Source organism: Tympanuchus pallidicinctus, unplaced genomic scaffold (genome assembly GCF_026119805.1).
Source record: "Tympanuchus pallidicinctus isolate F22 unplaced genomic scaffold, pur_lepc_1.0 scaffold4, whole genome shotgun sequence".
Taxonomy (NCBI): Eukaryota; Metazoa; Chordata; class Aves; order Galliformes; family Phasianidae; genus Tympanuchus; species Tympanuchus pallidicinctus.
Window position 1 is genome coordinate 10497255 of NW_026294758.1, and position 11550 is coordinate 10508804.

Sequence of the window (11550 nt, forward strand, 5' to 3'; positions counted from 1 at the left end):
TAAATAGAGCAGAGATCTCAAGTGTTAACAGTATATCAACACTGTAGGACTGGCCTGGCCTGGTAATAATGATCAAGTGTTTTGTTTATCAGTACTGACAGTCTCCTTTCAAGAAAGAAGCTAATGGAGTTGGTTGGCTTGTTGGTATTTTCTCCCTAGTTATTCTACATTCCCCACATTATTTATAGCAGCCTCCAAAAGAACTGAAATACGAGAACTAAGCTAATCGTCTGCTTCAGTCCCAATCCTTTTGTTGAAATTCAATAGCAAAATAGTTTTCTTCAAATGCTGAAAAATGTTGGTGTTATGTAATGCAATCATGGCTATAATGCCTTGCAGTACTTCCCCACCCTCTTCACCTCCATTAAGAGAAGTGAGAACAATAGGACTCCGTGAGGCTTTTCTTCACAGCTGTGTAGCATGCGTGGCACAACCCCATTTCAGAAGCAGTTGAAAATATGAGCATTTCAGGGCAGATCAGTGAATCAGCACAGGCTTCCTAAAGGTGTTTCTCTGAAGACAGATTCACAAGACTGCTTTGAATTATCATAGGATAATGACAGGATTATATGGAACTATCTTGTTTTTAGTCCATATGTTGTTATGCTTAATAAGATAATGAGAAGCAGACTGTAAAAACATTATCTATTTCTAGTATAATCTAATTAAAGGTTTGTGTGCACTATCGACAAACATAGCTGTATGGTCATAATGTACTGTAGTCAGAAACTGAATTAGTCATATCATGCCTGTCTATGGGAAATTTTAATTTTATATATACAGAAATATTTTAGGGGGAAAAAAAGAAAAAAAAAGTTAAAACACTTTATATATGTATGTATACATACATATATTGAAAATTGTAGGGCTAGTTGATCATGCAGCTAACAGCTGGGTACCTTGGCACTTCTTGCATTCCTAACTCCAGACTACACCATCTTTAATAAGATTCTTTTTTATGAAGAATAAAATTGAAAACAAAATAACCTAGAGTAAATTGATTTCCTGTTTGAACTGATTGCTTTGAATATCCTTTATTATTGTGCACAAGCTACATTGATTTTTTGCTATGGTTCTTAAACTGAGACTGGAAGTTCTTGGATTATCTGTTCATGTAGTTATCACTGGTGTTTCTGTAATTCAGACAAACTGCAATTTTGTAATGTTTTCTATATCCACTTACTCCACTTCATGTAGAATTTATGTGGTGTTTAGGATCACTTATTTCTGTAGTGATGTACATAATAAGTTGTCTTTTACTCAAGACAGTGCAAGTTCACACAGATCATTACTGGACCCCAAAAATGCATTCCTTTCTTCAGTGTTGAGGCATTTTATATTCTGAAGAAAAAGATGCTTCAGCCTCTACGTGGCAATTCTGGGTGGCTCAACTAGTCCTCTTCCTATCCACTGAGAAGGACAGATCTACCACAGAGTACTGGATGTGTGCTGAACTGCTGTATCTCATTATATAAAATGGATATTACAGTAAGTACCAGCACAGGAACTATCCGAAACAGCAGAGGTAAAGCCTTACAAGAGAACAAGCAGGTACAATGGTAGCCCAAGCTGAGCTAGCAAGACATCACTACATGCAATGTCACCAGTCCTGAATTACTACTATAAGAGATGGAGATCAAGTAATGAGCTAAATTAAGTGAATGGACTTTTATGAATGTTTGATGGATGTTTGGGGAGAGCAGTCCATAGAGTGAGGGACAAATACCTGTGTATATATCAAAGGGTGGGAAAGTGTGTGGTGGGTGGTTATTGAGGATCCACTGAATAATTTAGGACCAGGGTGTGATGCAAATGATATGGTAAAATCTTAATCATAGAAATGCAACCATAAATGAAAATCACTGATGATTTTTTAACCTAATTAATATTTCATTATAAAGGTGGTACAAATTTAAGTAAATGTTCAACCCAGATTTTCACTTTGCATGTTTTCTATAGAATTGCTTTAAGTTATATACTGTTTTTAAAGTCAGATGATATTGAGAAGGACCCTTTATGTTATAAATGCAATTTATACGCATCTCTGACAGGATAAAACACCTAATAGTACACATGACCACAATTCATTCAGGCATTTTATCCTTTTACTAAATGTTGACTAGATAGCATGGATTTGGATTACTCTGTGCTTACGCAGCAATATTGAAGGATAATGCAAATGTTTAGGTCAAACTGTCTTATCATAAAATACAACACAGATCAAAATGTGTTTGATTGATAATACTTTCTAAAGGATGATAGTGTGGCCATTACAGTGACCTTTAATACTGTATGCTCTTCTGGGCTCCACAATATGAAAAGAATGTTACGGTGCTTGCAGGCATCGAGAGGAGACAAGATGGGAACAGCACAGAGCTGCTGGACTGTGGAGAGATTCAGGCTGGGTGTTAGGAAACATTAGTTTACAGAATCACAGAATGGCCAGGGTTGGAAGGGATCATGAATCTCCAACCCCTCTGCCACATGCAGGGCCACCAACCTCCCCATTTAATACTAGACAGGCTGCCCAGGGCCCCATCCAACCTGGCCTTGAACACCTCCAGGGACGGGGCATCCACAATCTCTCTGGGCAGCCTGTTCCAGCACCTCACCACTCTCTGGGTAAAGAATTTCCCCTGACATCCAACCTAAATCTTCCCTCCCTCAACTTAAAACCATTTCCCCTTGTCCTTCAGTTATCGACCCTTTCAAAGAGTTGATTCCCTCCTGTTTTTAGGCTCCCTTTAGGTACTGAAAGGCTGCAATGAGGTCACCCCACAGCCTTCTTTTCTCCAGGTTGAACAAGCCCAACTCCCTCAGCATGTCTTCATAAGGGAGGTTCTCCAGTCCCCTGATCATCTTCATGGCTCTCCTCTAGACCCTCTCCAACAGCTCTCTGTCTTTCTTGTACTGGGGGCTCCAGACCTGGATGCAGTACTGCAGATGGGGCCTCACAAGAGCAGAGTAGAGGGGGACAATCACCTCCCTGTCCCTGCTGACCACTCCTTTTCTGATGGAGCCCAGGATGCCATTTACTTTCTGAGCTGCGAAGGCACACTGCTGGCTCATGTTAAGCTTTTCATCCATCAGAACCCCCAGGTCCTTCTCTGCAGGGCTGCTCTCAAGGACTGCTCCTTCCAGTCTGTACAGATGCCTGGGACTCCTCTGGCCCAAGTGCAAAACTCTGTGCTTTGCTGTGTTGAACCTCATCAGGTTCACCCGGGCCCACCTTTCCAGCCTGCTGAGGTCCCTCTGAATGGCATCCCTTCCTTCCATCATGTCAACCGCACCACTCAGCTTGGTGTCATCAGCAAACTTGCTGAGGATGCACTCGATTCCGTCATCAATGTCATTGATAAAGATGTTAAAGAGCACCGGTCCCAAGACCCCTGGGGACACCACTCGTTACTGGCCTCCACCTGGACATGGAGCCACTGATGACCAGCCTCTATCTGCAATCTTTCAACCAATTCCTTATCCATCGGGTCGTCCACCCATCAAATCCACATCCCTCCAATTTGGAGATAAGGATGTGGTGGGGGACCGTGTCAAAGGCCTTGCTCAAGTCCAGGTAAATGACACTGGTCACCTTTCCCTTGTCTACCCGTGCTGTCTCTCCATCTTAGAAGGCCACCAGATTGGTAAGGCATGACCTTCCCCTGGTGAAGCTGTGCTGGCTGTCTCAGATCACAGCTCATTCCTCATGTGATCTAGCATGTCAACCAGGAGGATCTGCTCCATGATCTTCCCAGGTAAATTGCTTAGAAAGTGTCCTAATTACCCTGAAGTTCATTTCCTGACTCATCTCATACTACTGTGGAATTGAGTGAGTTCAAACAAACACGTCTCAAACAAGCATCTGCTGGGCTTTAAGAGTGCTGCCTCCTCTGTTTCTGGTGAATAAGCACTGAGTTGTGACCACATCTGTAAGTTTCTTTGCAGCTTATTTTGCAGACCCTGGCGATCCCACAGTAGATTGATGTTGTTATATACAAGGCTCATAACTGGGTGTCTGTTTTCCACCTTTAACAGCAGAACATATCCCAGAATAACATTATTTGATCCTCAATGAGAAATCTCTATACTATATTTTCATACAGAAGAAAAACAGGAAACTTCACATCCAAGAGACTGCACTGATCATAAGTCATGTAAGACTGTTATATATCTTTTAAGGATAAATACAGTTTTCAGCTGAGCATGTAATACAATATTGCAGCAGAAATCCATGAACACCTTCAAATATCAGTATTACACCACAGTATATGATATGACCATTTGGACCTCCACTACAGCACCAGATCTGGGATGCAATTCTGTCCTTAATTACAAAACAGGAATTTCTGCTTTCTTAGAATCAAGAATGGATACCAAATAAGAATATGTAAGTATGGTTAGATTCATTCCTGTAGACAGCAGCAGGGCTTGGGCATTACCTTGGCAGAATGTGTCAGAATCTCAAGTGTAAGGGCAGGAACATCACAAGTGATTTTCTGAAGAATTTGTATTTTTCTGCCTCTATGGTTTTGCCCAGGCCCATTTCTTCTGGTGGCATTATTGAGCCTCATTCTATATAGAAACTTATGTTTTAGACATGTTTGATTCACGTTTTTTAAATAATGCAGTCAAAGGACTTTTTATTTCTTGTGCTGGAGAAGCCTGTTTTATATGTGGTCTAAATTCATGTTTTGATGCTTTTTAGGATGTGTTTGGTCCAAGGGAAAGGTTATAGAAATTATTCTTAGTTGAATTCTACTAGCCAAAGGCAAAAGACTGGAATCTTAAAAACCTATGCTTTGCTCAAAGGATGTATCTAAAAAAAGCAGTTTTTGCACTTGTACACTTAATTTGTACAACCTGGTATGTGTATTTAAAAACATTTACATATGCACAAGTAATTCCTAGAAAATGCACAGATTCCTCTGATGATCATGTTACAGGGTCTGAAAATTCATTACATCTTTCTGCTGAAGACTAGCATCTAATTATTTTCCTTTATGAATAAAAAGTTAACTTTGTACATATGCCTCCTATAAATTTTCTAATGAGAAACATTTTATGCTTAATCATGTCAGTGCAGAATTAATGCGTAATGGCCCCAAATCATACAGACCATCTCTCACTTCTTTTAGAGATTCAACGGAATGCAAGAAAAGTGTACCATAATTTCTAGCTGATTTATTGTAGCAATTTTAGCTAAAAAACACCATTTAGCAGTGTGTTTAATTTAGCAGTTTGATGTGTAAAAACAGAAGCTGACTGTGACTGCTCCTTACAGGCTGAAAATCATCAATGTGTTCCTCACATCCTTTGTGGCAGCAAACAAATGTGTTTTCATGGTACTCTTCTCTTTGTGAGAATTGTCCGGTACTGCTCACAGCTATCCATGCTGTTTTCCCCCATTTGGGTTCACTGGCTGAACTTCAACGACAACTCGACTCTCACACAACTCAGTGTAGACTCCTAATGCATTTTCAAAAAAAAAAAATATATATATATATATATATATTTTATATATATATAAAAAAATTTTTTTATATATATATAAAACAGGGTTGATAAGCAATGAAACTGAAAGAAAAATGCCTTGGCAAGCTGAGAGTTATTGAGAGGGTGTCATAAAGCTTGCCTAGGGCTTGGCAGCAGCAAGGACAGGTCCAATATGTGACATGGATTAGAAAACTGACGCAACTTGACTGAAGAAACAAACGTGATCGGTTATTGATTGCTGAATTTAAGCCAAGGCTAGTTAACCCTGCACTGTTCAAGTCCACCTGAGCAAAGAGCTGAAAGTAGTTCCCTATCAAAGATATTTCCATTTTATTCTGTTGATCCTTTTTTGTGGAAAAATCCTGCTCAGAATCTTTAAGATGTTTCCAAACTGTTTGGCTTGCCTCTGTACCCACTTACCTGGCTAACCCACTGAAACAACATATCAAAACTGGTGGCAGTCCTGGGTCTGTGCAGCATGAGTTACAGTCCTGCTGCAACAAGCAGCCATTATTCCAAATGGCAGTTCTCTTTGAGATGTGTGGTCTTGGAGAGAGTTTTTGCACAGGAGAACAAATGCTGCAAAGCAGATTAAACATGGCCTGAAGTCTCTAAAACTTGTGAGTGATTTGGTACTCATTGAAAAGTGACTGGTAACTGTTTCCTGAAGGACACTCCTGATGCATCTCATACAACAAATCTACACTAATGATGGTTTGCTTTAAAGAAAAATGACTGTTCTTTGAGTGGTAGCATTTTGAGGCAGGTCTCATTTTGCCAAACCAGCAGTGACAAGAGGAATCCCTCTGTTTTGAATGATGAAACTGAGCTGGTGGCAGACATCACTCCAGTGCCACAGTGGAAGTCGGGTGGAGCTTCACCCAGGCAGAGCTTTTGCTGGCTATGCCTGTACTGATCACTTTTTATAAAACTAATGGGATAATGCCAAATGCAGTGTTGCCCAAACCTCTCTCTCTCTCTCAGAATAAAAAAAGAAATAATATGTTTCAAAAAATAAAAAAATCAATTATTCCGGCAGAGCTGTAAATAACCAATTTTTTTTTTTTTTTCCCCAGTCATTTATTGCATTCTAGTTATTCCAAGACATCAAAATGCTTTTAAAGCCTTTCTGTTAAGATTTGCCAGGAGAGGATAAACCTGTCATTTAAACCTGCACTGCAATTCATCCACTCGCAGCTACCAAGACAGACTTCATGGATTTATGCAGAAACAGCAGGAGGCAAGAAAGATGACATTCAGGAAATATGCAGTTCCCCTGGTTTAGATACGCCAAGCCCAGAAAAGTTTGAAATTTAAAGGCACCACCATCTTGAGTACAAGCTATAGCACAAAGAGTTTGGGAAAGGAAGAATGACATATATATTGCTTTCAACTCCATCATTTTACAGTAGTTCCAATCTTTCCCTCTCACAGGCTAAGGGGGAGTGCAGTTTACTATATTTGGAGATAACTGTCTTATATCTAAATTGGAAATACATGGATTTGAAGGCTGAAGTTTTTGGTATATAAAGAATTGGTTGGGTGGTTACAGCCAACCTCTGTACAGTCCTCTACAGAGGACTGTAGACTACGGTTGCATGTCCAAGTGGAAGGCAGTGATAGTGGTGTTTCCCGGGAATCCATCTTGGGATTCTTTGATGTTTTTATCAATGACACCGACACCAGGATTGAATGCACCCTCAGCAATTTTGTGGATGAACGAAGAACAAAGGGATGGCAAGGGATGTGCAGAGGGACCTGGACAGGCTTGAAAAGTGGCCCACTTGAACTGAGTGAGGTTCAGTAAGACAAAGTGCAAGGTCCTGCAACCAGGCCAGGGCAATCCCAGATACGTGTGCAGACTGGAAGAACTCCTTGAGAGCAGCCTTACCAAGAAAGATGTGTGGCAGGCCTGATGGATGAGAAGCTTTAGAATCAATAGAATCATAGAGTCATAGAATCACCAAGGTTGGAAAAGACCTAAAAGATCATCCAGTCCAACTTCACCTCTTCCCAATAGCTCCTACTAAACCATGTCCCTCAACACAACATCCAGCCTTTCCTTGAACACCCCCAGGCTCGGTGACTCCACCACCTCCCTGGGCATCCATTCCAGTGCCTGACCAGCCTTTCTGAAAAGTAATGCTTCCTCATGTCCAGCCTGAATCTCCCCTGCCGTAGCTTGAAGCCATTCCCCCTGGTCCTATCACTGATGACACGAGAGAAGAGGCCGACCCCCAGCTCACTACAACCTCCCTTCAGGAAGTTATAGAGAGCAATGAGGTCTCCCCTGAGCCTCCTCTTCTCCAGGCTGAACAACCCCAGCTCCTTCAGCCTCTCCTCATAAGCCCTGTGTTCCAGACCCCTCACCAGCTTTGTTGCCCTCCTTTGAACACGTTCCAGGGCCTCAATATCTTTCTTGCACTGAGGGGCCCAAAACTGGACACAGTACTCGAGGTGCAGCCTCACCAGTGCTGAATATAGGGGAACAATCACCTCTCTGCTCCTGTTTGCACCACTGTTTCTGATGCCAGCCAGGATGCCATTGGCCTTCTTGGCCACCTGGGCACACTGTCGGCTCATGTTCAGCCAAGCATCCATCAATACCCCCAGGTCCATTTCCTCTACGCCGTCCTCCAGCCACACTGCCCCAAGCCTGTAGCGTCGCCTGGGGTTGTTGTGGCCGAAGTGCAGGACCCGGCATTTGGCCTTGTTGAAACTCATCCCATTGGCTTCAGCCCAGCTCTCCAGCCTGTCCAGATCCCTCTGTAGGGCCTCGCTACCCCCAGGCAGATCCACACTTCCAGCCAATTTGGTGTCACCTGCGAATTTACTGAGGGTGCACTCGATGCCCTCATCGAGGTCATCAATAAAGATATTGAAGAGGCCAGGCCCAGCACCGACCCCTGGGGAACACCACTCACAACCGGTCGCCAGCTGGATTTGACTCCATTTACCACCACTCTCTGTGCCTGGCCCTCCAGCCAGCTCCTTACCCAGCCAAGAGTGCATCCATCCAAGCCTCTGGCTGCCAGCTTCTGCAGGAGAATGCTGTAGGAGACAGTGCCAAAGGCTTTGCTGAAGTCTAGGTAGACCACATCAACAGCCTTTCCCTCATCCACCAGATGGGTCACTAGATCATAGAAGGAGATCAGGTTGGTCAAGCAGGACCTGCCCTTCATGAACCCATGCTGGCTAGGCCTGATCCCCCGCTCATCCCACACATGCCGCATGATCTCCCTCAAGACAATCTGCTCCATAACCTTCCCTGGCACCGAGGTCAGGCTAACAGGCCTGTAGTTCCCCGGATCCTCCTTATGACCTTTCTTGTTAATGGGAGTCACATCGGCAAGCCTCCAGTCTTCTGGGACCTCACCAGTCAACAAGGAGCGCTGACAGATGATGGAAAGCGGCTCGGCTCTCACCTCCGCCAGTTCCCTCAGCACTCTTGGGTGGATCCCATCTGGCCCCATCGACTTGTGGCAGTCCAGCTGCAGCAGTAGGTCTCTGACTGTTTCTTTCAGAATCACAGGGGGGTTAGTGTGCTCCCCAGCCGAGATTACCAGGTCAGAGAGAGGGGTATCCTGAGGATAACTGGTCTGACTTTTAAAGACAGACGTAAAGAAGGCATTCAGAACCTCTGCCTTTTCCTTATCCTCAGTGGTCACATTCCCAGCCTCATCCAGCAAAGAGTGGATATTCTCCTTTGTCCTCCTCTTACTGTTAATGTATTTATAAAAGAGTTTCTTATTCCTTTTCACCCCAGCGGCTAGGTTAAATTCAAGCTGGGCTTTTGCCTTTCTGATTTCACCTCTACACATCCTAATGACTTCCTTGTATTCATTCTGAGTGGCCTGTCCCTCTTTCCACAGGCGGTAGAATCTCTTTTTCTCCCAGAGCCTCAAGAATAGCTCCTTATTCATCCACACCGGTCTTCTTCCCCGCCGGCTCATTTTGCAGCTCAGGGGGACTGCCTGCTCCTGCGCCCTTAAGACTTCCTTCTTGAAGAGCAACCAGCTCTCCTGGACCCCTTTACTGAATGCCAGGGGACTCCCCTTATTAGTCCCTTGAACAATTCAAAGTCCGCCCTCCTGAAGTCCAAGGTAGCAATTTTACTATTGCCCCTCCAGGCTCCACCATGAATCACAAAGTCTATCATTTCATGGTCACTCTGTCCAAGACAGCCTCCAACCTCCACATCCCCCACCAAACCTTCCCTGTTTGTGAACAGCAGGTCTAGTGGGGCAGTTCCTCTCGTGGGCTCTCTGACCAGCTGTATCAGGAAGTTGTCCTCTATGCATTCCAGAAACCTCCTAGACTGCTTCTTCTGTGCTGTGCTGTACTCCCAGCATATGTCAGGGAAGTTAAAGTCCCCCGTGAGGACAAGGGCAGGCGACTGTGCAGCTCGTGCCAGCTGCTTATAGAATACCTCGTCTGTCTCTTCATCCTGATTTGGAGGTCTATAACAGACGCCCACCAGGGTGCCTGTCTTGTCAGCCCTTCCTCTGATCTTTACCCATAGGGATTCAACGTTATCGTCCCCACTCATAATCTCAGTAGCGTAGAAGCATTCCCTGACGTAGAGAGCCACACCGCCACCCCGCCTTCCTTGCCTATCCTTCCTGAAGAGTTTGTAGCCATCCTTTATATGAGCCAGCAGTGCGTTTTTGCAGTTCAGAATACCAGCTGATTCCTGGGTTGCTTCAAAAGAGAAGTGGAAGCAGGGAGATGAAGGGGATTGTTCCTCTCTACTCTGCCCTTTTAAGGCCGCATGTAGAGTACTGTGTCCCAGCCTGGGGTACCCAGAGCAAGAAGGGTGAGGAGCCATTGGAATGAGTCCAGAGGTGACCATGAAAATGAGCAGAGGGCTGGAGCACCTTTCCTCTGAAGAAAGGCTGAGGGGAGCTGGGTTTGTTCAGTGTGGAGAAGAGAGGGTTCCAGAGAGACTTGCAACTTTCCATAACTTAAAGAGAGCTTATAATCAGGAGAGAGACCAAATTTTTATATGGGCAGAAAGTAACAGGGCAAAATGAGATACCTGAAACTATAAGCAGGAAAATTTAGATTAGATATGAGGAGGAAATTCACTCAGAGGGTGATAAGGCCCTGGCACAGCTGCCCAGAGAAGCTGTGGGTGCCTCATTTCTGGAGGCACTCAAGGCCAGTCTGGATGGGGCCCTGGACAGCCTGATCTGATGGGTGGCAGCCCTCCCCCACAGAAGAGGAAATAAAACTGCATTATCCATGATCTTTGATTCTATCATTCTATCATCTTTAACATCCCTTCTAACCATAGCCTTTCTATGATTCTGTGAATTTAAATGAGTGATCCCATTACTTGATTTGGTGTAAAGAAGCAAAGCACCTTCTTTCTTCCAAGGAGCAGGTTGTTGTAACAACTGGCAAAAACTTGCCTAACTCTCCAAGTTTCCATTACATACACAGGGTTGGCCTCAGGTTGGTAACAGCCAAGTATCACTGGCCTGGAAGACCACACCTGAAACAATTTGTGGGATTCCTTCTCATATATCAAACTCTATGTTCCAGAGGCTAGCACTCAGATAGAGAGCAGTAGGATGGACAGTTGCATCTTAGAACGACATTAGCCTTTGAAGAAATAGTCACAAGCCATTGACACCCCTGACAAAATAAAATAATTGCCCTGGAGCATCCAACCACAAAAGAAAAGTTTTGCAGACATGCAATTTTTAACTTGTCTGCTAAATATCTGAAAGGATCAGCTAGACTAAGCAGTTCTGGAGATTTTCACTGAAGCCCAGAAAACAATTCTAACTTTCTGAAATTCCAGAGGTATGCATTAATATCACAGAATCACAGAATCACAGAATCACCTGGGTTGGAAGGGACCTCAAGGATCATGTAGTTCCAACCCCCCTGCCTAGCAGGGCCACCAAACACACATTCAGATCAGGTTGCCCAGGACCCCGTCCAACCTGGCCTTGAACACGTCCAAGGACGGGGCATCCACAACCTCCCTGGGCAGCCTGTTCCAGGGCCTAACCACTCTCCTTGTGAAGAACTTCCCCCTAACATCCAACC